Source organism: Danio rerio, chromosome 3 (genome assembly GCF_052040795.2).
Source record: "Danio rerio strain M-AB ecotype USA chromosome 3, GRCz13ab, whole genome shotgun sequence".
NCBI classification, from domain to species: domain Eukaryota; kingdom Metazoa; phylum Chordata; class Actinopteri; order Cypriniformes; family Danionidae; genus Danio; species Danio rerio.
Window position 1 is genome coordinate 22,015,760 of NC_141023.1, and position 27,186 is coordinate 22,042,945.

Here is a 27,186-nt window from a genome sequence, read left to right on the forward strand (position 1 = left end):
TGCAGTGTATGGCACAGACGCATGGCAGCTTTGGTACATTCATCAGTTAGTTGTGTTGATTAATTAATAATGTGTGTGTGTGAGAGAGAGGGAGAGAGCGTGTGATTAGTTACTGCTGAAAAGGTAAAGTAAGGGATTACTTTTGATATTATTTAATTTATTACAGTTACTTATAAAGTACTTGCCTTAAATACTGTACAAACATTGAACATTCCTGTATAAATCAATTCAGAGAAGCAGAGGAAATGTGTTTTGGTTATATAAATATATTTAGCTGAATAATTCTATTTTTCAACTAAATGTTTTATTTATTGTACGATTGAACTTGCTTAAGAAGCAATTAATGGAGTCATTTATGTCAATATTTGGTATTTATGAAATGTGTCTGCTTTGAAATGGATTGTGTTTTCATGCATAATGTTTGTTATTCCTTTTGTTATATTTTTAGTAATGCTAAAATGTCCTGCTTGGCTTGAATCTAAAGAATTAAGTTTAATTTTCACTGTTTATGCTTTGAATTTTATAGGTATTTTACAATGAATCAAGTAATTAAATTACTTATTGACTAATTAAGTTAACTTTTCAGATATAGTAAGTAAAACGTATTTTAAGTACTATTTTTACGATTTAATTAGTAATTAATGACTTTTTTGAGTAACTTATCTATCTATCTATCTATCTATCTATCTATCTATCTATCTATCTATCTATCTATCTATCTATCTATCTATAACAATAAGGGAAGCTCTGATCGATCAGCCAGAGATCAGTATCGCCCGATAATCATATTTTTATGACTCGATCGGTATTTGCTAATCTGGCCTATCTCATGAACTGATCGCAATTGTTTGTTTACGAGTTTACAAGCAGAGTACATATAAGACCTAGATAAGAGTTCATTAAAAAGAAGTTTAAGAAATTATATGCAACATCTTTCATTTATTCTCTTAGGTAAGGAGAGATCTCCATTTAAGGCTCATACCTGAGAGTAGAAATGTGCTTTATGCATTATAAATCTTAAAGCATCAGAATCGGTACTTGATATCAGCCGGATAACAAGAAATTGGTACTTGTATCGGCTACAATAATCTTGAATGAAACATTCCTAATAACAAATATTGAGATGGGCTTATAATTATTACAACAGCATGTAAATATCTGATTGCGACCACAGGCCATCTGGTTCAGGTGGTATTTATCTTCTGATATTAAGCAGTACATTTGCAAGCTCTGTGTTATTGTTAATCAGAGAATGTGCTTGTATCACTTGAGATTTGTGGTAGAAAATTAGTCCTTATGTGCATGATGCATACTATCATTGTCCATGCAGTAAACAGAACGGAGCCATTTCCCCCAGATTTCTCATCACATTTCTATTGACGTCCTTGGCCTGGTAATTTTTTGATCACCAATTGTCTTTCATTAGATCACTGCTTTACTGCCATCCTAATGGTAAGCAGTGTTCGGCAGGTGTGGCAGCACACTTTTGAACTTGAGTGCCAAAGAATTTAGCTAAACTTCTGTTTGGCCCATAAACACATCCTGATGATGGCTTCTGTACTCGTAACGGGTTGATTGTGGTTGTTAACTTCATATCCCTATTCCAGCAAAGGCTTTTAATTTCATACCACATGTGAGTGTCATTTACGTCTTCATAGACTGTTATTGCTTTTTCAGAGAGAATGGGTAATCCAAAATGATCTGTAAATTTGGGGAAAATAGGTGTGGTAAGGGTCGCGCTCTCATTCTTAGAAGTGATTACCATGCTTAATGCATATTTAGACGTGATTGGCTATGCATAATAGCAGCTGTGGTGAAGTGATTAGGGATTTCAGCGTGCCGTCTGGGTTTTGGGGGCTTTAGACTTTTTTACAGAAAATCATCTCAGCTGTGTCTCAACACCGGCAACCACATGAAATATGTCTTCCATGGTCTGGGGGGTATCAGCTGAGAAAATCACCCAATCGTAAATAAACGTTGCAAATTGATTCACCGGCTGGCCAGTATTGCTTGCGTGCGTGCGTGCGTGCGTGCGTGCGTGCGTGCGTGCGTGCGTGCGTGCGTGCGTGCGTGCGTGCGTGCGTGCGAGAGAGAGAGAGAGAGAGAGAGAGAGAGAGAGAGAGAGAGAGAGAGAGAGAGAGAGAGAGAGAGAGAGAGAGAGAGAGAGAGAGAGAGAGAGAGAGAGAGAGAGAGAGAGAAAATGCAGGATGAATAGGCCCACGGGCTCTTGACTAAACAGCAGTGAAGTAGGAGAACTTTTGTTCATGTTGTAGAGAGAAGAGGTATTTGACAGGTATATTTTCTTATACGCAACATTTCAACCGCAAGACAAGTGAAATTCAATTCAGAATTGAAGGAAGCATGAAGGGCTGCGAGGAGCTGATAGATTTGACACTGTTTAAATTGGTTTTCCCAAAGTTAATTTCAGGCCGTGTTGTTTTGACCTCAAACAACGAATAGTGTTGCCACTTTTCAGATGTAATCTCGGGCATTCGTTTCTCATAACTTCCTAAAGAAGAATTCTCTGACACTACTGAAAGCTAGCAGGCTTGCAAACGGGCTCAAATTTGTTCTGCTTTCTCGACTGCAGTCTTATTTGCCTTGAATATCTCTCGCCGGGATCTACGGGGAAATTTTAGCTTAATCTCCTTCTCATAATTTAAAACAAGTGTCCCACACCATTCGATGGTTATTCGAGTATCAGACAGGAGGCCTCGTTGTCAAGGCAACAAGTCACCACAAAGCCGTGCATGCCAGGTGTTGCTCTTTAACATTTACCCCTTTGAAGCTTCTGAACCCCTATGGGGACCTTTTATAGGGGTTGGTTTTCGTCATTATTGCTGCACTTGGCCAGGCACACATTGCCATTCTGCTTGCCATATTGCAACCTCTCACAAACACAGCACCCATCCCTCCCACCCTCCCCCCCACAATCCATATTGTTGACTTTTTTTAAACGGGTCTTAATTTTCCTTTGTTTATGTCTATCTACACAATCTGGCCAATACCCATTCAATAAATACTGTAAATAATAAAACTTTTAACTTTATTTAGGAATGTACTTTTTAGCTCTATTAATCATAATGGTTTAATTATTTTTTTACAATAACCTTTGTTCCCGGACAGACCATTGTGCATACATTTAGTTTATTATTGTTTTAAACCTTTAAACCTTTAAAAAAATTTTTTTTTTCTTTTTTTTTAAAGAAAGGTTATGTTGAAATAAAGAGTATGTATACAACTAGAGCTTCCAACTTGGCCATTCAAAAAACTCCTTAGTGTTTAGTTCAGTATGAGTCTAAATTTTCATTCTTAATGTCTTACAAAGTCTTAAATTTAAAACCTGCAGGAACCCTGAAACAAATTAGTTTACAAATTAAGTTATGTGTCGTAAAATGAAATGACACCGGAGAAAAGAATTGAACAATCAAAGAAAGAAAGGCATGGAAAGTCCAGACAGCAGCTGAAATCTCTCAGTAGTTAGAAAGCAACCCTCTGTCCTTCATCATATCAAATTATTGAATGGAACTTTGACAAGTAACAATTTATAAATCTTTAAAAATGTAATCAAATGAAATTTAAACCATCTCCTTGTTTGTTTTGGAAAAAATTGTTTACTGGTTACAGGTCTTATTTTGAGAAGTACTGTCCAAATAATATTTTTGTGTCATAATTTCTTCAAGTTAAACGTAACCCTTTAATTTTTTGCCATGGTGTTGTGAAGTCCATTTGTAGATTAGCAGTGTTGCCAGGTCTTGTATTTTCCAGCAAAGTTAGACTTTTTACATTGTTATCACCAATGTTTTCTTAGCCATTGTGCTTATTTATGGGAAAACAAATGCAATTTCAGCAGATGTAAAATGGTGTAAAAAAAATATTTTTGGCTGAGGAAGAGCCCTCGTAGTGTAACTTCACCTGAGGCTGTCCCACTGGAACACAGTTTCGACGAAGACTGTCCTACTGCGGAATGCAGTTGGGCTACTTTTTAGGCTTATTTTGAATAGCAATTGTATGGTTTTGTTGCGCTGACCTGGCAACCTTGTGGAAGAGACTACACCTTTCATTCACTTTGAGACATGCAGAACATGCAAACTGTGTAGCTAGCAGTCTTTTGCAGTTTCACAGAACCTAATCCACATCATGATTTGATTAAGTGTATGCCTCTGCATTTGTTTATTCATCCAAGTTTTGCCTAAATCTTTGAAGTTTTGTGAGTTAAAGTGCAAATTCCATGTGTATGCCTGAGTTCCTCTATTTTTTCTTCATTTTATAGAGCCATATATTTTTGAATGTGTGTATGGAAGGATAAATACATTTGACAAAATACAAACATGTCTGTGGAATTTATGAATCTGTGAAACAGAAGGAAAGGCCTGTGTTTTGGTCCCCCAACTTTGGGTTTCCAGACCAGGGTCATCTTAATTATGTGAGAAGCAACAGATGTAGGGCAGCTTAGTGTGGTGTGCAGCTGTAGAAACCCACGGTGATTTAAACGCATTAAAAAGTATTGCCTCATCTACCACCACACTATATAGTTGATGCCATGTTAATTATTGCTTTTAAATATAACTTTTGGGTTTTGTGTTCCAATTGTATATAGTGGGTGTATCAGTTTCAGAGCTCCCTCCTCACTTTGGGGGGTTTTAATCATCAAAATGAGTTCTTGTTGCTTGATAGCTTCAGTCATCAGTCTTATCAGGATCCTGAATAAAGTCTATCTTGATGCCAGACTGGAAAATGCTGAAAATAGAACAGTTTGATACCAGACATGTTTCTTCCAGGCGACTGCCTTTCATGGTCTGTTGTTTAAATATTGGAAAAGTAAGATCCATCCCAAAGCCAGAATGTTCCATATTTAAACAAAAATAAATATATAGACAAAATAATGTACTAAAATATTAATATTTATAAAAACATTGTCAGTCAAAAATTTTTTTATCGGAAATAACATATGAGGCTAAAATAAGTATCTAAGATGGGGAAATTGTGATTTAAATGTGCCACAGTGAGCATTGATTCAATAAGTTCAATTGTTCTAGTAGTGTCAAAAATGTAGATATTTCAATAAGTATCCATATTGGAACATTTAAAGTGATTTCGATCTTTCTTTTGGTTAGTATTGATACCAAATCTCTTACTGTCTCCCTCACCAGCAGCAGTACACAGACCTATCTTGTTTGTATACAGTGGCAGATCTCCTTAACTAGATAGTCTTTTTGGCGCAGTATTGAAAATCTACCTCACAGTATCAAAAATGGTATTGAATATTAATATTTATCATCGTGACAACACTGTCTAGAAGGTATGTGGCTAAGATTGGGGATGGGTTTCGTTAAGGTTTTAATGGTATTACTTTTATCTATACCACTTATCGGTTCGGTACTTTAAGGATCCTCTTATCTGTACTTTTTGTTGTGTTTTTTTGTAACCACTTTATATTATTATTATTATTATTATTTATTAAAATAAATTTGTTAATTTATTAATTTGTTAATAAGTTTGTTGGAAAATGACTCTCTGTTTTTACCCGTTTAACATGTTTGCTTTTTCTGGCAGAAGTTGGGATCTTTTTAGGTTCATTGTGCTCCCTGCAATTGAAACTGCCCTCTTTGAGTTGCAAAATGCAGTTAAATAATCAGATGGGGCTATGGGTGCTTGGATTGAAAAGATCTAAAAGAAAAGATGAAAGAATGGATTTTCAACTGATCAATGCTACCAGTTAAATGGTTAAAAATATATTATTTTTTATTTTGTATATTTTAAATTTTGCTGCTGATGAATTTTAAATTCATGTGCAGCTTGGCATAGGATGATAACCGTTATCAAGGTATACAGCAAATTTTTTTTTTGTTTTTTTTTTTGGCTTAGATTTTTAGGACCACAGTATTTCCAGCAGAAAGGATATCCAAAGATGCCATTATAAATTGTAAAAAAAATCTGTGTTTTTAAAACTAATGAAGACAGCAGAAGTCAGTGATTCATTTTCACTATTAAGCCTGACATGTTTACTGCTCCAAAATACTTTAGATGTTTCCCAAAATAAAATATATTGTGTTCAATAGAGATAAAAGTTGTAGTTTTTAACCAGACATTTAAAATGAACTTATTTTAGAGCCATAATCACAATACAGTAACACTGTGATATTTTTATCCAAGGTTATCATACCGTTAGAATCTTATACCAGCCCATGCCTATGTGCAACACATATTTGTTAACTTGTGGCCGTGGGGCGGTAACATGTGCAATTAAAGATGTAACCTATTTTGCCAAAGAGGCTAGATGAAAAGAGCATATGAAAGAAGGATATTGCTGGTCACAGTTTGATAACAAATCAGCGCTGATGGTGATTGCCTTTCTCCTGGAACCATGTCATAAACTCCTCCTTCTCTTGGCACAAAAGAAGCCACAAAAGCAAAGCTTTTTGTAATCTTCTCTGTGGAACGTCGGAACGTCATTAATCTACGAATCAAACAAATCCAATGATTTTCTTTACTTTGCATAATGATATCTTGGCAGTAAGACAAGTTAAAAATTAGTTAAACAATTTTATGACTTTTTTTTCTATGAAATGAAAAGTTTGGTTTTTAGCATATTTTAAATGGTCGTAAGGCATTTTTAACCCAAATATAGGACCTCTCATCTTTGACCTCTATATAATTACATTTGCAAGTGTCTAAAGCCACACTACCAACTTGTTTAATTGTAAAAAAAAATGTTTAAAATGAGCTTTTCTTATTCACTATATAAAAAGATTGATGTTGGTTCCTTTTGCACATTCTCATTAAACTGGATCCACTTTGTAAAACATGTCTGCTCTGGGTTTAGTTCTGTACTCTTTCAACAAGTTCCCATTGGGCCCCTGCTTCTGCAGTGCAGGTGGGATCCATCTTATCACCACCTTGATCTCTGCGACATCCACCCAATCCCACCCCAATCAGAGAGAGCCCCGAACTCCAACCATGCCTGAGGTCTGTCTCTAGACTCTTAATTTCCCATTTCTCTCATGCATTCCTGTGGGTCTGATTTAATTAAGCTATTTGTCAGTGGCTCTGCGCTCTCTCTGATATCTGTGCTGGCATTGCAGACGGGTTGGGAAGCCTGGGTCATCAAATGCATCAAGCCAACTTGCAGAATGTGTGTTTGTTTTGGCTCACTGCCGTGCCATTGTGTTCTGCCCCAGCGTTCAGGCTGACGTTGGTTTGTTTGTTCCATAGAGATCAGGCACAAGGGAGATTTCATTAAGAAAATATCTAGTTTATTTTGTTCCCAGCTCATACCCAGGACACATCCTGAGCCTATAGTTTGTATTAGTCAGGGAACATCTCTTATAATGATGTTTGTGTACAGTAGTGTTTAAGCTGGGCTGTTCAACTCGTTCTTATCCCCAAGACTTTATTTTAAGGTTTGGCTGTGGTTTTGTTGTCTTGATAGATAATTAATGCTATTAAATTGCAATTGTTTTTTTGGAAATGTTTAATAATTGAGTTGGAAATTTAATAATAAAGTTGGAAAGTTTGATAATTGGTCTGAAACTATACATTATTAAACAACAACAACATTTCTGACATTTGAAAGAGCAAGATTTCAGATTTTCTTTCAAGGAAAATGGTTTCACACTGTCTACAACAGACATAAGCGGTTTGACAAATATTGATATTCTGATAAATATTGATTCTGTAATATTTAAAACGATAAGATCTTGCTTTTGGTTAGTATTGATGTCGGCTTTGCTTTCTCTTGCTCTCTGTCTTACCAGCAGCAGTACACAGAACTATATCTGGTCACAGACCTATATCACAATTACACACACAGTGAAATTGTGGACAGTTTATGAGTTTTAAGTAGTTAAAGCGCTGTAAATACTCGCGATCGCCTCCCTCGCGACAGAGCGCATATGAGGTAAATGACGTCAGTATAACCGGTTATGATTATTACTGAACCGATATCGAATTGTCCGCGTCCGCATCGCAGTGCACCGAAGAAACTATTAATTTTGTCACCCCTATATATATATATATATATATATATATATATATATATATATATATATATATATATATATATATATATATATATATATATATATAAATATATTGTTTAATATAAAGTATTTTGCCAGATGCCTTGAATAGCTTTAATTGTAAAGAATGTATCTAAAATGTTTGGGGTGATTTTTGTCTGTGAAACATATCCTTAGTGCACATCAATAAAAGTAATGTTCAAGCATATATTAATAGGAGAAAAAAATAATTAAACAGTGTTTTGTTTCTATGGAGTTAAACTGTATTCTTGCACAGAAATTGAATAATCTTCTCAGTCTTTGCTGAAATAACAATACATTTTATTTAAAGACACCTTTCTTGACACTCCTTGTCATCGTAAGAGAGAGCAACGGCAGTCAGTTCAAATAAAAACACAATATAAAAGTCAGTAGAATACAGTACAATTTTAAAGTGTAGTTAAGTGTAGCTGTTCTAAACAGATGTGTTTTGAGTTTAGATTTGGCAGACGGGGGAACAGTGAGGTAAATAGAAGAAGATCTGAGTGTTTGAAAGGTGTGGCGATATGAACAAGATTAGTATGGTATGGAGGATAAGGTATAAATGAAATAACCTTTACTGAAGCTACAAACAATATTTATTGCTCATGAATGCTTCAAATTCTCTTGAAATGTTTACACAGTGGCATGATTTAAAAATATGTGGAAATTACAGCTTTGTAATTAATCAAACCATTTTATTCTTTTAGTAAGATTTGAAACATTTGATACATTAATTACTTATAATAAAACAACAGAATCTCATGTTTAATGGCTTATTATAAAAAATGTTAGGTATGTTTGCATATAAATAGTGATACAGTGTACCAATATGCAGTTCTGCCATTGACCTATGTTATTTCAAAACCTCTTGCTTACTCATATGGAACACAAAATGAAATGTTTAGATTTTTTTCAGTGTGTACAAATAAAATCAATAGTTTTGGACCTCTGAAGTCTTCAAGATATCATTTATTTTCATTTCTTTCACTGTAGACAAATGCCCCTTTTACAGTCACATCGGTGCAACATCTGGAAAATTTTCAGATCGACTTTACCAGTAGATTCAAAAAAGAGCTATTCACACAGGCAAGGTCATTTCAGAATTTTTCTGGAAAATACTGTAAACACATCTATTTAATACCGGTAAATTCGGACATCATTAACCAGAAATGATCTCTAAACGACTGTGCCTGTATTTGTAAGCATTTGACTACACTACAAATTCTGTTTGGATAAGTTTTGTGAACAACTTCGATGAAAACGTACTGTATGGAGGAACACTTTCGCATGTCGAGATGTACATAATATATGTGTGTGTGCTGGTGCTCACCAGCTGCTTCACGTGCACACGTTTTAAGCAACTGAAGATAGCACAGCTTGAAGGTAAACTAACAACGGTTTATCATAAGCATTTTATTGATAATTGTTTGCACAGTTGGCATTAAGAAGAAACATAGAGATATTATCTGACTACTTCTAGCAGCTAAATGTTTCGGGAAAAATAAAGGCTTTTATTTTCATAAACAACGTGGATGTGAATGCGTCTGAGTGTTCTGATTGGCTGAATTAGACGTCTTACATCAGTGTGAACGTGCTCTTTCCGGCAATCTTCCCTCTGCATTCACGCATCGCAGCATTCCGGCAGATTACCGGTATTGTTACAACTTCTCTTTCCGGAAAATTACTGAAACAAATTTACCAGTATTTTCAAAAAGGGCCTGTTCACACTTACAGAACTTTCCAGGAAATTGCCGGTATTTTTCTGGAAAGGTCTGTATGTGTGAAAGGGGCTAAAGTCAGAAATTAGTATTTTGGGGAAAAATATTCCTGTACATTTTGTCCTGGTTTTCACAAGCTATCTAGTGCACAAGTCACATGGGCCACTTTTACTTTACTTTGAAGCATCTTTAATTATTCAAAATATAGTATCATGATAAAAATCGCTGAGCTCTATAAAAATCACCTGTTGTGTGAAAAAGAGAAAGTCATTTGGAACAATGTGTGAGAAAGTAAACAGTGAGCAAATGATTTCTTCAAACTACAGTGGATTGTTGACCAAAGGTGCCCAAACCTCTTGTTCAGAAGGAAATATGTGTGAATATGAGTTCTGAAGCCACATGATTTGCCTATATATATTTGCCTAACGAGTCAGTGATGTACACCTTATAAATTCAACAACCTACATCACTTTCTCTGTTTGCTTGTGTACGTCATTTAGAAGCTTCCAAAGTTCCCATTCTCTTTTAAATGAAAAATGATCTTTTCCCTAGCATAGAGTTCAACGAGTGCACCATATACAGTCCACGCTTTAAGTCGTATATTGGCCTAGGGTCAGATGCAACCAGTTTTCCCCTTTTTAATCCAGTTAATCCGGATGACGTCCTTCCACAACCACCAGCCAGGTACCTGCTAGTATTTATTTACTTGGTTTGCATGAGCTGTTTGGTTTGAGAAGCACCTCTTGAGTGGATATATGACAAACACAAGCATGTGACTAGAAATACCCTAACTACTAATCCTAAACCCGACAATCAGGTTTTATGATTTTATTGTCAGAGATGGCAGAATGAGATAAAATTTGTTGATAAAAGATGAGAGATAATAAAACAGCTGGCCAAATATACGTTTCACCTCTGGTCAAACCTTGCTTTGGCTGTAGATTAGCTTGTATGATGATGTAAGTTATTATCACAATATTACCTTAAAATGCAAAAAAAGGTTATTTTATCAGCGGTAATACTACAAATACTCTCTTGTTTTTAATTCCTATACATTTCTGCATATAACAGTAAAAAATGCTTAAAACAAATTGCAAAATCTTTAGAATTATGTGTTAAGGTTAGTTAAAGCAACTTAATTTATTTATTTGAAACATTTCTGATGTTTGACTTATCAAGCATTAAATTAAACAACTGATATCACTAAAGACTAATAAATGCTGTTGTAGTTTTAATTGTGAGTTTAGGTATTTTGACTCATCTCAGTCAATATGTATATGCCATTAGTCATATTTGATATGTAAATTTTTATAATATCATAAATTATTATTATTATTATTATTATTATTATTGTTATTATATATTTAATATAATAAAATAAGTGAGTCTTTGAGTATTTTGGTGCTGTTATGAAAAACAGTGCCATAACAACAATATTAATATCCTTAAAAGGTACTCTTAAGCCTCCTTTCCACTGCACACGACAAACGACAAGCAACAGACCGGAAGTCATTCATTTCCAATGGAGAGTAGTCCGGGAGCTGCGTGGAGTTCCGATCATCTAGGAATTCGGTAAATACTTTCAGTATTTTCTTAGCTTGAACTGACCCGATCTAATCCTGTTTATATTAATTGAACCTGCTTTTGACCAGGTTTAAGCTACCAGAACTGTTGCTATGACAACAACTCTCGGATCAGTTTTTAAGAACGAAACGATCCTGGATTATGTAAAATCGTCAATAACCAAATCCAGCTAACTGAGTAATCCATGTACATGTACGTTTAGTTGCATGTTTCAGGTGACCAATCCACTAGAGGGCGCTGTTTATATTTTTGCTAATCTGAAAATGTTACTGGAGGCTGTGTTTTGTATTGCATTTCTAATGTTATTCTCGTACACATACACAAGAAGGCTGGGCTTGACCTGCAGATCACCTAGCAAAACACTGACCTAAAGCCAACCAATAGTGTTTTCAAAAGCAAACATAAAAAGTGATCTTCAGCTGCTTAGTTTTACCTTGATTTGCATAGCTTTTATCTTTTATTTGTTTTTTTGTCTTGTTTGTTTTTTTGGAGAACTGCACTAAATAATCCTTTATTCATCAATAATATATCCCTGTAAATATCATTTGTGTGAAAAGGAAAAAAGTTTACATGTTTGATTGCATTTTAACATCATACGGTTAATTCATAACACTCATTTTACAACATGTTGAAATTAGAGCTGCACAATATATCATTTCTGCATCTATATCGCAATGTGCACATCCACAAAAGTTACAATGTAGCATTGGCCAATGTCCAGTCGTAATTATAGTTGAACAGGAACAATAGTTTGTCTTTGCAAAGTATATCCACAACGTAGTGAAAGTTTATAATTTGGATGTTACTAGACCTGTGATTTATTATTAAGAATTTCTATAGAGCACAAGAAAGTTATAACACTTGTAGCTTCAGATTACAAAGATTTTTTAAATATTTATTTATTAAATAAAGACTAATTAAGATATGTGATTGAATCCTACAAAACTTGTCAGAAAATAAGAAAAATAGCAATGTTTGTTTCATTTGCTTCTTTGCTCTTTTGAATTTATCTAGTTGTGTAATTTGAATATTATGCAGAATTATTCCAATTATCAAAAAAAATATTAAAAAAAGATATTTAAATAATCTGGTGAAATTGCATTTATTGCTAAATCAATTGCTAAAAAACAAAATATTGATAATGTTTTTCCATCATCGTGCAGCCCTAGTTGAAATATGTTTTTGCAGTTTCACAAAATGTAGGCTGAAGCACGTATTTCCTGTGTTGTGCTTGTTCACTTTCAAGATGTTTTGTATTATTGAATATCAACACATGTCTACTGTTGATATTGTATACATCTTGAAGCACATCTCATTTATCGTTTGTGACAGGACACAAGCCTCCTCAGATGGCGCTGGAGACATGGCTGTGCCTCTGTAAAGACCAGGCCTACTGTACTGTCACCTCCAATGGAGAGGGCGAGCGGAGTCCTCTGATTCGATATGATGGCTCTTTAAGTCTTGTTTCTTCTTTTAGTCTGGCACACACCGTCTCCTTCCTACTGTGGTGTTAAGTTGAATGCGCCCCTGTGAGCTGCTAGTGCGTTATTCCAGTGGCGTGTGTTGCAGCGGCTGCAGGTTAACTGCAGGATCCATCTCTGATCTGACAGGCCTTCGCTGGATGAAACCAGCCACCCAGAGAAGCTTTGTTCAGTGTGAGGTCTGTTAAATCTTATACTCGGAGCTCCAGCTGCTGGAATGAGAACACAGCTTGTCTCCTCAGATTTTATTCTAGGGACTAGAAAATCATTTTGGAATCGTTCTTTAAAGAGAACTGTTGGTTGGAACACATTAACTGTAGTGGAAGTCATAGTTTTTTAAATAATATAGCTTTTGAGTTTGATTACTACGTAAAATATTAATGGAATCTTTAGTTTTTAAAGAATATATTTCATTATAATTTAAAAATAATGTATTTCTAATATTGTTTGAATAGAGAACTTAACTCTTTCACTCGTGAGTTTTAAATACTCCAACTGACCCTCCTGTGTGTGTGTTTTTTTTTTTTTGTGATTGTTACTTAGAATTCATTGTGTTCCCAAAGTTCCCATGGCGATGCGTCAAGTTATTCACGTTACCCACCATCCCCATTTTGTTTCTTTTTTTTTTATTTTTTTTTTTACTTTTCTCTAAATATTGACAAGTGTTCTAATTATATTGTGAAACTTCTCTGAAACTCCGATTTTCAAATATGTGATAAAACATATATTTTGTTTTTTAAACAGCTTAATAATGATCGTATTATTTGTTATATGACGGGTAATGGGTACTGCCATTGTTGCTAGAAGAGATACAGCTGTGATTGTAATTTAATGAGAAGTATTTATATTATTTATTAAGTTACACATTAATTGTATTTTCTTAGCTTGATGAGATGCATCTGAGGATATAATAAAATTTTATTAGATTATGCTGTATTGACGGGAGTATACTTGGCTGAGTGCTCAATCTAGCATAATGTAATAAAATTGTACTTTACTAGATCATGCTACAGTATATTGACTTCAGTATCCTTAGCTGTATCCCATCTAGACTTCACCCTCTATTGCAGCGTGGTGAAGACTAGATAGGATAAGCTGAGGATACTCGCGTCAATAAAGCATCATTTTTGTGACTCTGTACAACAAATAATATTTTTACGTTACTGTGTCGGGTTAGGTTTAGGGTTGAGGTAGGGATAGATTCTAATAAAATGCAATGAATGAGTAATTTAATACAAAAATATTCATTGTTCTCGTTAACTTCCAATCACAGCTGTATCCCTTCTAGCAACAACTACAGGAGAGATCCAAGCTGTTAGATTTGTCATGTTAATTTATAATTTTTTACATGAAGGTAACAGCTGTGAGAAGAAATAGAGAAAATAGAGAAAATATTCCAGTAACATAAACAGTGTATATTAGGGGTGTAACGATACACTCAGCTCACGATACGATGTGTATCACGATATAATGTTCACGATTCGATATGTATCACGATATTTGGAATAAAAAATTGAAAATTAAACTGAAATGCAAATTTTACCAAGTAAACTATTTTTTATGTATTTCTTTTGTCATTCTGACTAGTCGAATTATAATTATGACTAGTCAAAATATAATTAGAGATATCTCTAAATATATTTATGGATAGTCAGAACTAAGGTTTAAATGCTAAAATGGCTTGCCATACGCACGCGTCTATCAAAGTCCGCCCTCTGTAGTAACAGCTCACGGTCAGCTTACGTCATGTGTGATTTTGCGGCGGGAACATTATATGAAGACAGAATGATATTTTAGGGTGAATTGTACCTTATAAATACAGTATGTGACTCTTTCAACACCATTAGGAGGTATCCCTGTCGCTGTGCAAAGTATGTAAATCACTGTGAAGACTTTAAAACTTTGGATCTTTGACCCAGTATGCATGTCAAAAAGCGGACAAGTCTAAAGCAATGACTGTACAACCGAAATGTTGCCAGACGTCTGATTTTGAGAGGATGGGCCTTTCTCTATTTCAGGTCCACTCATCTTGGTCTGCTAACATTACTGCTGCTGCAATCTGAACTCGCGTGCGACAGCAGGTGGAACGTAGCTCACGTGCAAACAGCTCAACTAATAAGAGAAAACGGACGTCATATCGTAATCAAATCGTCATAACGCCACGATGCATATTGTGACATTTTTGCATCGCAATAAATCGTAAAACGATAAAACGATAAATCGTTACACCCCTAGTGTATATTTTATGTGAACAAAGCACATCGTCCAGTTATATTGAAAAAGAATTATTATTGCCATCTCCATTGACATTTGCGTGTATTTTACAAAGCTTAAATGGTCAGTTTTGCTTGTAGTTATGTGTTTGAATGTCTGAAACCTTAAATATATATTATTTGTTTTAAAGCAAGGGTAAATTGTGATTTATGACTAGCGCTGCGCACCTTTCTGCGCCTCAGCGTGTGTGTCAGATTTGAATTTTAGCTGGTGATGACATGCGCTCTGAACGTTTTAATCACACCGGTGTCATTGTAAGCTTCAGGGACAAGCCAAGACTGATCACAGCGGTGTGATCGTATGTGTGAAAGGGTTAATGATTGCGCCCCATTTGATTTATTTCATTTATGATAATATGGGCCAAAGAAAATGTTTTCAAGCATCAAAAAACTGTTATGCAGCTTTAATTATTTTTTTGTTTGCAGTTTATTATGCATGTTTAATTGTATAATACCAAAAAGATCATACTTTTTTAATCATGATTTACAGAGATAACATAAAGTGCAACAATATAGTTTATATGTTTTGTATAAACAAAACAAAACAAAACATTTATTGCAATGTTGTCTTTATACATAACAACTTTTAATTATTTATTTGCATGTTGTAGGTACATGACATGTGTATTTTTTTGTACAAAAGAATTATAAATAAACAATTTCACTGAATGAAATGAAATTCTTTCACTCATATTTTGACTTAAGTTATTTATAAAAATAATAAACAGGGTATCTGCGGGGTCTTAAAGTCCTAAAATGTCTTAAAAGCTTAACTTTAGGCCTTAAAAGTCCTAAATCTACTGAAATATTGTGTTGTAGGTCTTAAAAGGTTTTTTAACAGGTCTTAATTTTTCTTTATGTATAGCTGCCTAATCTGGTTATTAACACCCATGTAATCACCAACAATCCTTTTAACAAATAATTATTAACATTGTTCAATTTTAAAGCAGCGTTTAATTACTTTCCTTATAGTAACATTTGCTTAAAAGTTTATTTTTATTTACTCCATTTATTTACTTTTGAGGATACTGACCAGACCTATATTTTTAATATTAAATTATTATTATTGTAGACTGAAGTAATTGACAACTATTTTTTTGTTCTATTCATGGAAAGGGTAATAGGATTTGTGAATGGATATATTTGAAAATTAATAAAAGAATATGCTAACTAAATTATTATTAGTGTGTTTAATGTATTAAATTAAAAATGTAAACATTTTTGACAGTGCAAGTGAAAATAGTTTCTAACAGGGATATTCGAAAAAAATCCTTAGCATTTAGCCTAATGTATAAGTCTAAAAATTTATTCATAATAGTCTTAATGTCTTAAATTTAACTTGATGAAACCTGAAGGAAAAAATTACTTGCATTTTAATTTTCTTTAAAAATGATCTGTGTTTTAAATTTGATGCACACTCAAAAGTAGGACATATACATTTTAACTTTTATTTTATTTTAGTCACACTTATCGTTAAGTTAAAGCTTCCAACATTTAATAATCCCAGCTAACATTTCTTGTTATTTGCATCTCCTTCAGCTGATTTCCTGTGATTTTTGAAATATCTGTTATAGTCACACAATCGTGTCATCTCATATTTACTCCATTCTGCTGATGTTGTGCCGTTTACATTTGCTGACTCGCATGATTCAGGCTGCTGGTCAAACAAAAGCCGGCGTTTAGGTGATGATGAAAAAATCATTGCCACTTGTTTAGTGCTCCTTTTGTTCTTTGTTTTGACCACAGCTCTACAATCAGCCATTGAATCCAGAAGTAAAGCAAGCAGAGCAGAAAGGAGAAGCGGAGGCTTTTCAAACATGTGTGCTGTAAATCTAGCGCTGCTCTGTTGTGTCAGACAGTCTGAGTCATTGTTCTGGCAGATGTCTGTCCGCTCACCTTTGACCCCTTCGCTTGAGGCCACAGCAACTGCCCCGTCTAAGAGGACTGTTAAACCATAGGCGGGTTTTTTCCTTTTTGTCATTTTGAAAATGTGGACATGTGTCAATTAAGTTGGAGACATTGCACAGACGTTGGTTATATGGCTACTGAATTTATCATCGTTTATGTCTTTTAAACCATGACCATGTGGGAAGCATTGTGTGTGTGTGTCTGTCTGTCTGTCTGTCTGTGTTTTTCCCAGTGGAAATTGAGGGTATTCTTTCAATATGCAACTCATTTATTCAAGTTTTCTCCATATTCATTAGTGCTAATATAGCATCAACACCTGGTCCAGCTGGTGACAGCAGTGTGTGTGTGTGTGTGTGCGCATAAACACTCTGAATGTTAGACTTTTTGTATTCACGCCCCTCTAACCTCCCCTGACTGGGCTTTTTTCGCACTAGTTGAATATAAATTTTCTTTCAACTTGCTTTTCAACATTAAAATATGTGAAAATAATGTATGTATTTGAAAGGGGAAAAAGACTATATCCTACCCAAAGTTATTTATTATATAATATTAATCAGCTATTTATTTACTGTTTTGCCGGCAAGGAGTTCTTAATTATTTAAATATAATATATTCAAATATAATATAATCACACAAGTACAAGTCATAAGTAGGGTATCTTGTTTCTTTTGAACATAAAGCATATTGACTATCACAAAAAGCTACATTTACATGCAGAACATACAGTATACAATATATTTTTGCCTATTATTAATTTTGCATTCTCTAACATATCTACTTGATATATGCACCTTTCAGTTTAAAAGTAAACTGGTTTCTGTGTATGGAATAAGAATATATTAGTGAAATAAATGGGATAGCTGTTTGCAGTGTAGTCCAATATGCTTCTATTTAATGAATTGGGAAACTATAAAAGGAATATAGGGGTTTGCAAGATCGAGCATCAAAATAAGTTATGAGATTTAAATGATGAATAAAGAAAACAAATTTACAAAATTCAATAAAAAATCAAGTGCAACTAAACTAAGTAGACATATTTGTTAGCTTGTTGAAATTCAGCTTTAAAACCAACAGTAAATTGTGGTAAAAACCCACTCTTATGTCGGTATCATGACATTTTTCCAGTTAAACAGGATTTTCAAGGAAATTTTCTTGGAGAATTTGACATCAGCAAACTTAAAACATTGCTTTAGAGATTAAAGGTCTGCACCATATATAGTTTCAGCATCGACATCACAATGTGATCATTCACAATAGTTACATCGCAGCATATGCAATGGTAAATCTGGATTTTAGTTTCTTATTTGCATGTGCTTTTAAGGCATGAGGATTTTCAAAGCATTCAAGCTAAGAAATTGTACCAATTGGAACTTTAATAATGGTTATTTTATTGAATTATTTATTCAACAAAAACGAAACGGAATTATTTTACATGTGATTATTCAATACTGGACCTGATTACTTGGAGTTAGACTCCTCAGAAAACCATAAAACATCATTCATTTCATTTGTATCTTTTTTTCTGCTGTATTGATTAATGCTCATAGATTTTTTATTATATTTCATGCATGACTTATTCCTCTACAGAATCATCCTAATTAAAACTATTTATTCTTTCCAAATAGAGATATTCAAAACATTTGGTGAAATTGTATTCATATCACAATACATTTTGCAGAAAAACTGAATATTGCACCGTTCGATTTTTCCAAATTTATCCAGCCCTACTTCAGAGATTGTAGTATTCATTATTCAAAATAATAAATGCTGATGAATAAATCCCAGGAAGTCTAAAGATATGAAAGTACTGAATAACAATTTTCTTGCCCAACATTCAGTGCAAATTTCAGTAATGTGTAAGGGGAAATGTTCAAAAGGGCACCAAACTCCTTTCTGCTGGCCAATATGATGAATCCAATTATGAAATTGGTGTGAGTAAAACTTCCATCATTGCAAGATTCATGATTGCTCAAACTCCAATTGAAATAACTCATTTTTCTCACTTAAATATTTCAAAATACTGTCACAGCAGTTCTGTTTTATATTAGTTAAAAAATAATGTATATATTTTATTTATTTATTTATTTTTAAAATTAGTATGCTGTTATTCTCTGATGTTATGTACTTATGTATCTAATGTACTTTATTTGGTATTTATGCATTTATACATTTATTTTTCTTGCTTTGTAAATGGCGTATATATGCATATGGGGTATATGACTTTTAATGGTCAGTCAGTCTTATATCCGATATAATGTGGTTATTAGACCGAACAAGAAACAATGCATTACATTCCATTTTCCACCTCCATGTCTTTAAAATATGAAGATTTATTTTACCCCAGTATTTTCAGTGGAGTTTCTGCACTAGCCTAATGCTACTGACAGCGCTAGCTTTTGCAGTCTTTCATTTTGTTTTATGCTTGAAAAACTACATGAATGCATACATTTATGGACCTAAATGTATTTTAATTACACTACAAAGTCAAAGCTGTAACAGGAATTTTATAAAATTTAAAATAGTCACGTCAGCCTTTAACCGAAAGTTTTCCGTATGCTGAAAAGCACTATCTGTACATATAGCCCTTTCAGTTTTGAGGAAGGGGATGGGATAAACAACGGACAATATATCACGTTTATTTCTCTCAATATTTACTTTGCTTTGTCATACAGAAGATCGATTAAAATTATTGAAATAAAAAAAAAAAAATATATATATATATATATATATATGTAAAACTTTTTGAATATATATTCAAAAAGTTTTACAATTTAAACTGTTAAAAAAGTTTGTAAAAAATGACACGGATCAGCCAGTCATTTTTCAAATGTTATATAAATACACATTCCTGTGAGCATTAGACATTAAAAGTGGTGCTTGAAACGGGATGCACGATATTGGAAAAAAAACAGACATCACAATATTTTTTTTTTCTGCGACAGCCTACATAATGCAATATGAAATATAATTTTAAGAGATGAAATTAAAAGCTTTATTTGAAAAGAATTGATCGTTTTAGCTATATATATATATATATATATATATATATATATATATATATATATATATATATATATATATATATATATATTAGGACAATAATAGATAAAATGAAATAAACCAAATCACAAGCAATGATAAATACAGTATAGCGAAGTTACAAATGAAATAAATGCTTTTTAAAAACATAATAATAATAATAATATATATATATATATATATATATATATATATATATATATATATATATATATATATATAGTAACAATTTTTAGGCTCACAAATTGAACAATTTAATGTTAAATAAATAACACTATAATCTTAATTGCATATATACTACATATTAATACAAATAATTTTTCTTGAAGTTACTCAAATGTATTTTCTTTGCCTGAATGCTTTACACTAGCTTGAAATGCGTACACAATCAATCATATGCAAATGATACCAATTTTTTTTTACTTTGGAACTTATTTCTGATTCGACATTGCAGATCCTGCGATTCGACTATTGCAGATATGCACATTGCGATATTGATGCTGAAACCATATATTGTGCAGCTCCACTTGAAACCAAGAAATAAGTACTCACTCGATGCAAGGTTATTATAGTTAACGAAAACGAACGAGAAAACTAAAACTAAAATGTAATGTTTCAAAATATAGAAACTAATAAAAACTAGTAAATCAGCCTCTAAAACTAATTAAAACTAACTGAATTTGAAAACAAAAAGTCAAGACAAAATAGAAACTAAAACTAATGAAAAATCCAAAACTATTATAACCTTGACTCGATGCAATGTTTGCTGTGGTGTTCATGACCTTCGCATGTGACCTTCACACACTCCCAGAAGGCAGCGTGTCACGACTATTATTGTTCTCAGTATTCAACACTATTGGAAATAAGACACCTTTGACCTCTGTCTGTTCATTCTCTGAAAATGCCCATGTAGAAACAAGACCCCCTTTGGGTAGAAGCAACAAACAAACCGAAAAGGCTGCTGAGTCTTCTGTTCAGCACGACAACAGAAGTGGCTCCTTTTTCCTTTTCATTAAAGAGCCTGAGAATGAGAATATCTCTACCGTATGACATCTGTTTCCTCTGAAGATAATCTCAGGCTTACATGATCCTCAAGCAGACAGCTGTTTCACTGTGCAAGAACAGAAAAGACTGATTTACCGCTTTCTTGTTGAGGTCTCTTCAGGCAAGTGTGTGTCCAGGTGAGGTGCTCTATCATTTTTTTGTGCTAATGCGAGTTGCGCTAACAGGGCTGTTGCTATTGTGCTAATGCAGCTGTGTTGGATGACTCTGGCTTTGGCCTTAGTGGTCTGGATTATGACCAACATGATGCTATGACAGGGATGTGAGTTTGTGTCCCTCAGATGTAATAGATTTGTATTGTAACACCTGAGGCCTGGATTTAGGTTTTTGCATCAAGCAGTTTGATGAATATTATGGGTCCCCAATGTAATGCTTTGAGTTAAGCAAGTGATATGTATAATCAGGACACATTTTTGGATATGCGTACTTTGTTGGACAACATTGCTGTCATAATGGCATTCAGTTTGACCACTAGATTATATTATGTTTCTGCTATAGAAACTTGTAGGTTTTGGTTGTTTATCATTGGTTGTTGTTGTTGTTGTAGTTGTATGGATCCTCAAATATGACTGACTTTACGGTTCATTATAATATTAAATTCGAGATGTGTATTATTCAGGTCACTCAAGTTAATAAAATTAAACCGCTGTGGATAGGCATGGACTGGTGTAAGATTCTGCCGAGGTATGACAACCTTGGATAAAAATATCACAGTTTCACGGTATTGTGAATACTGTTCCAAAATAAGTTATTTTATTTGAACACAATATATTTGAATTTTTATTTTATTTAATATTTTGGAACAGTAAACATGTCAGGCTAAATAATTGAAATAAATCATTGTATTCTACTCTCTTCGTTAGTTTCAAAAACATAGATTTCTTTACAACACACACACACACACACACACACACACACACACACACACACACACACACACACACACACACACACACACACTCACACACACACACTCTCCCAATAAATGGAAAAAAAAACTTACATATACCTTAGGAACAGATTATTTAAGAAAATTTAAAAATTTGTGTTTTTACAACCTTAATGACAGCATCCCAAATTAATGAGCAATCATCTTTACTTTTCTTTACCCACAAAGACAAAGTTAAAACACCAGTACTAAAATTGAAAAAAAGAATTGTGGAATTTATTAGTGCGCTTAATGCATAATTTAATAAAATATTATGTGGTTCAAAACACAAGCATGTTTATTTTACTGATTCCTTTATTGATTCATTAATATGGAAGGTCATTATGATTGCTATAAAAATAGGCTCAGCCTCACAGCAAGAAGGGTGCTCTGGTTTTCCCCACAGTTCAAAGACATACAGTATAGGTGAACTGAATAAACTAAATTGGCCATATTGTATTTGAGTGAATGAGTGTGTATGGGTGTTTCCCAGTACTGGGTTGCAGCTAGAAGGGCATCCGCTGTGCAAAACATATTCTGGAGAAGTTGGCGGTTCATTTAGATTTGGTGACCCCTGATGATTAAAGGGACTAAGCCGAAGGAAAATGAATGAATGATAAAAAAAAGTGTGACCAAATTGTAGATTTGTTAATTGAGTAGCACCAGTGCAATCAAATAAGAATGAGTCTGGAGCCCTAAGTTAAAATTATATCAATTGTTTTTGTGTTTTATTGCTAAAGATATGCAACCTTATGCTTATTTTATATAAGACAATAAGTAAAACAGTTTTTATGTTACATGACTTTGAGAATAAGTTGTTAAACAACATTGGAAATGCATGGTAGATTATAAGGTTATGTATTTTATGCTGCTGTATGATATTTCTAAATGATGTATCTAAATGTTAATTTCTTTTTAGAATGTATACCAAAACAGATAGAAAATAGTGACTACAGAACCCTGATACAAATCATAATGGCAATTTTGTGAACCGTTCAACATGCTTGTTTTCCCATGAATTATTCTGTAACTTTTAAGTTATACTTTCACACATATTGAATGAGAGAGATTCGTCTAACCTACCACTAAAACCAAATGATGCTGTCTGGCTGATAAGGAGGATGTTTCAGCCCTTAATCAGCCATTAACATCAGAGAAACTTGTTGATTTATTTAATATTTACTTTATTACATTATTTTGACTGTTATTTTTAGGTTTTAATAATTATTTATTATTAATTAAATAATAAATTAAGATCATAATTAATCATTATATTATACATATTATAATTAATTAATTAATTATTATATTATAAATAATTGAATAATTAATTAATAATTAATTTATTATTTAATTATAATTAATTAATCATTTAATTAATGTAATTTGATTTTGATTTATTTGTTGCTGGATTTTTTTAATGCTTTTGGTCATATTTTTAATTTGTTAGTTGTGTTTGTCCTTTTTAGGATTTATTTATTAACATATATTGATCAAATTTGTCAAATTAATTATGTTGTGCAGAACATCAAACATACAAATCTGTTCTTTCTCTACTAATTGCTTTATAGTGATATGACAAAATACACTGTAGTGTGCACTGTACATACATGTGTTTTGTTGTCAGTATTAAATGCTAATCTGTTAATCTGCAAGTCTGTTGTTGCTGCAGATTAATCTGCAAAAATTCAATCAATCTGTGAACTTAATCACAAGATGGTGTCCTTAAAATCCTTGAACACAGAAGCGGAAGTACTTTTAATAGCATCTCTCTCTTCCTCCTGCACACTGGGTGTATTTTAAAGTGTTTGTCTGATGTTTTAAAGTCTCCTAGTTTTGTTTGCGTCAATCCCGCTTCCTCACAGCGCTCTTATGATTCATGTTCTTATGTTTTTTCCAGTCGTAAATGTTTAAGAGCAAACTGAAGCATGCATGTTTACAATAAAAGATATGGTATATGTATGGGCGTGTCCTATGCTCATGTTTAATTCCTAATTTTGCATGTGACCCCGCCCCCTCCCAAAGTGCTATAGCAGCATGTGCTGTTTATTATGCCGTTGAATGAAGCACCAGCCTCATTCTGTGTGTCCTCATTCTGTCTCCTTCATCTAAGGAGCGACCAATCAGCCGGCTCCGCTTCGAAATCCGCAGATTTGCACAAGCTCTCTTTTGATATGACATTGCTCAGATGGCTAGCATACTTCCCTCCTCACGCTTTGTGCCAATTCTCCATGCAGGTGGAGAAGCAGAGAGAGATAGTGGAAAGATGGATGGATGGAGAGATAGATAACACCCTGCGCTTCACTGGAGTCTCCAACTCCCTCTGAGGAGCTGGTGGATTCCAGCACTACGCTGGATTATTAATGAGTGTCTCACCAAGAAAGAAAACCCAACCCCAAAAAGCGAGCACATACTGAGAAAAAGGGAGGGAGTGGCTGTGAGAAACCAGCTCAGGAAACAAGATAAAGCGAGTGAATGGAAATGAAAGGGTGCATCGCAATGGGAATGAGATAAATGGGGTGATAAAATGCACTACAAAGGCGTGGAAATGAAAGTGAGCTAGAAATGCATTGTGAACGCATACAAATGTTTAGCATGCGCTGGCTGGTCCACAAGAGCCAGCGGGCAGGTGAGATGGCAGAGTATGGAAATCGGTTAGTGATAAACCATTCTGTGTGTGTGTGTGTGTGTGTGTGTGTGTGTGTGTGTGTGTGTGTGTGTGTGTGTGTGTGTGTGTGTGTGTTTTAGGGTGTGTCACTGTGCCGGAGGGTTGGTTTGAGAGTAAAATGTGGTTGCGCAGTTGAACGTTGTTTACACTAGCTTCAATAAATGGCTCCGACTGCCTTTGTTTAGCATGCACAATAGGCTGTGCAGATACCTCACAGATGAAGCTGAAACATTTATGAGTTTGTCTCCATTTCCCATCATCTTCACTCAAGATGTCACATGATTTTGTTTAGATTCTCAGCATGGATTAACTCAAATTCGATTTCGTTGTTGAATTCTGTCAGACATAATCCTTTTGCGGATAACAACCTATATGGGATGTCAGATGTGAACATTATTACTGGTGTCGAAAAATACTGGGATGCTTTAAACGCTCCATTTTAAAGTGCTTTTATAATGGTTCCTAATTTTGTTTCGAGGTCTCATATAATAGGTTTATGTCTAATAAATGTAAAAAAAAAAAAAAAAAAAAACTTAAAGGGATAGTTCACCCAAAATTGAAAATGTACATAACGTCAATTGGTTTCAAACATTTTTGAATTTCTTTATTCTGTTGAACACTAAAGAATATACTTAGGAGAAAGGTAAAATGCAGTAACTGTTGATTTCCTTAGTAGGATAAAATATGGAAGTCAATGTTTACAGGTTTTCAGCTTTCTTTCAAATGTCTTCTTTTGTGTTCAATAGAAGAAAGAAAATCAAATAGTTTTGTCCCATAGAAAAAGTTTCGGGCGCATATGTGAAAAAAAACTGTCACAATTTCGATCCCTGTGCTATGTGAATTTGTTTCAAGATTATAATGCAAATGGCTCATCCATAACACTGGAATTGCTCATTTGCAACATTTTTTTTTCTATCATTATTTAAAATCCACAATAATGCTATAAAATCTCCTGTTTGGTGTAATGTTTATTGTTTTCTATAACATCTATAGTCAAATTAATTTTGCAATATCTTATTTCAAGACACCTAAAAGCTTAAAATATATATATATATATATAAACATAAAAAATATAAATGACTAACAAATAAAATGTGCGAATGCCTTGCTTTCCTTAATTTTAAGCATTTAACCAAAAACATAATCTATTGAGTTATAAATGATAAAGACTTCAGGATAATGGAACTGCATGGAACTCATTTCTGGCTTTTAGTTCTCAGTCCAGCAGCACTCTATTTATTTTCATAACATACGTTACTGCTCTTATGGGAAACAGTTCATCTATTCTTTCATTCTGGTATAATGCTCATTGTACACATTAAAATTTGCAACTAACATAGTCTTTTCAAGAAGCTTAAAAATACATCACAACTTTCCAGTAAAGTCCAACAGAACGTCTTTCATAATGAAGTGAAAATAAAAACAGTCAGAAATTAGTCAACCTTGAGTAATGATTATATGGGTTTATCACTGCAATGATCTGAGGAAGCACAGCTAAAAAAAGAGCCTGACCAGTGGAAATAAATAGACTGAACCCATCTCGGCAGTTTGAGAGCAGATGTACACAAAGCACACTGTTGAGTCAGCTTGATGTTTTGGGTCTTTCAGAGAGTAACGGCTCTATTAATCAGGTTTGCCTTCAAGAACCCCATTGTTTTTCATTCATTAGATGGTCGCCATTGTCACTCTTGGGTTTTCTAGAAATGGCTATAAAACTTTTGCAACTTGAACGTCTTTGTCAGGCAAGCGCTGTTGCTCGTTTAGTTCCCCTCATTGTTAGTTTTACTGAATATCTGTTCCAGGGCTATAGCTCACTCTTTGGCACATCATACATGCTCTTTTTTTCTGGATTTCTGTTGCTTTTATTATCATCATCTATGTGTTCTGCATCACAGTTGACTGGTTTCATATGATCTACTTTCTCTGTAATGTTTGGGCACACTTTCAAATGTGTGCTTGAATAAAGCTGTTGTTTTATGAGGAAACTAATTTAAACAGTTTGTACGCTTTTTTGTCTCATGTCAACATGAAATGACATTTAGAACCAATTTTATTTTTGCATTGTGTAATATTTCAGTCACTCTACAATACAGTTTCGTTAGTCAATGTATTTAATGCATGTAAACTCTCAGAAATAAAGGTATAAGAGCTGTCACTGGGGTGGTTCCTTTTTGAAAAGTACATATTTGTACTTAGTTAAAGGGTATATATTGGTACCTCAAAGGGATATATTAGTACCTGCAAATTTAAGATGTACTCTTTTGTACTTCTTAATATGTGCCCTTGAGGTATTAATTAACACTTGAGGGTATTTTTAATATAAATTTGAAGAATATTTATTTTCAAAACGTGTTTTTGAGGATTGTCAAATGCCAAAGTTTGTCCCTGTAATCGTTAGACTTGTATACCTATACTTTGTACACACACTTGCACTGATAACATGCTGAACATGTTGTTAAATTAGACATGTTTTCATTTGTTAT

The 27,186-nt window shown here is 33.7% G+C and overlaps 1 protein-coding gene across 2 annotated transcripts in view; it reads left to right on the forward strand.

The window, feature by feature from the left end:
- The window catches only part of tanc2a (tetratricopeptide repeat, ankyrin repeat and coiled-coil containing 2a), a 247,990-nt gene that overhangs the window by 582 nt on the left and 220,222 nt on the right, over positions 1 to 27,186 (forward strand). The window lies entirely within an intron of this gene.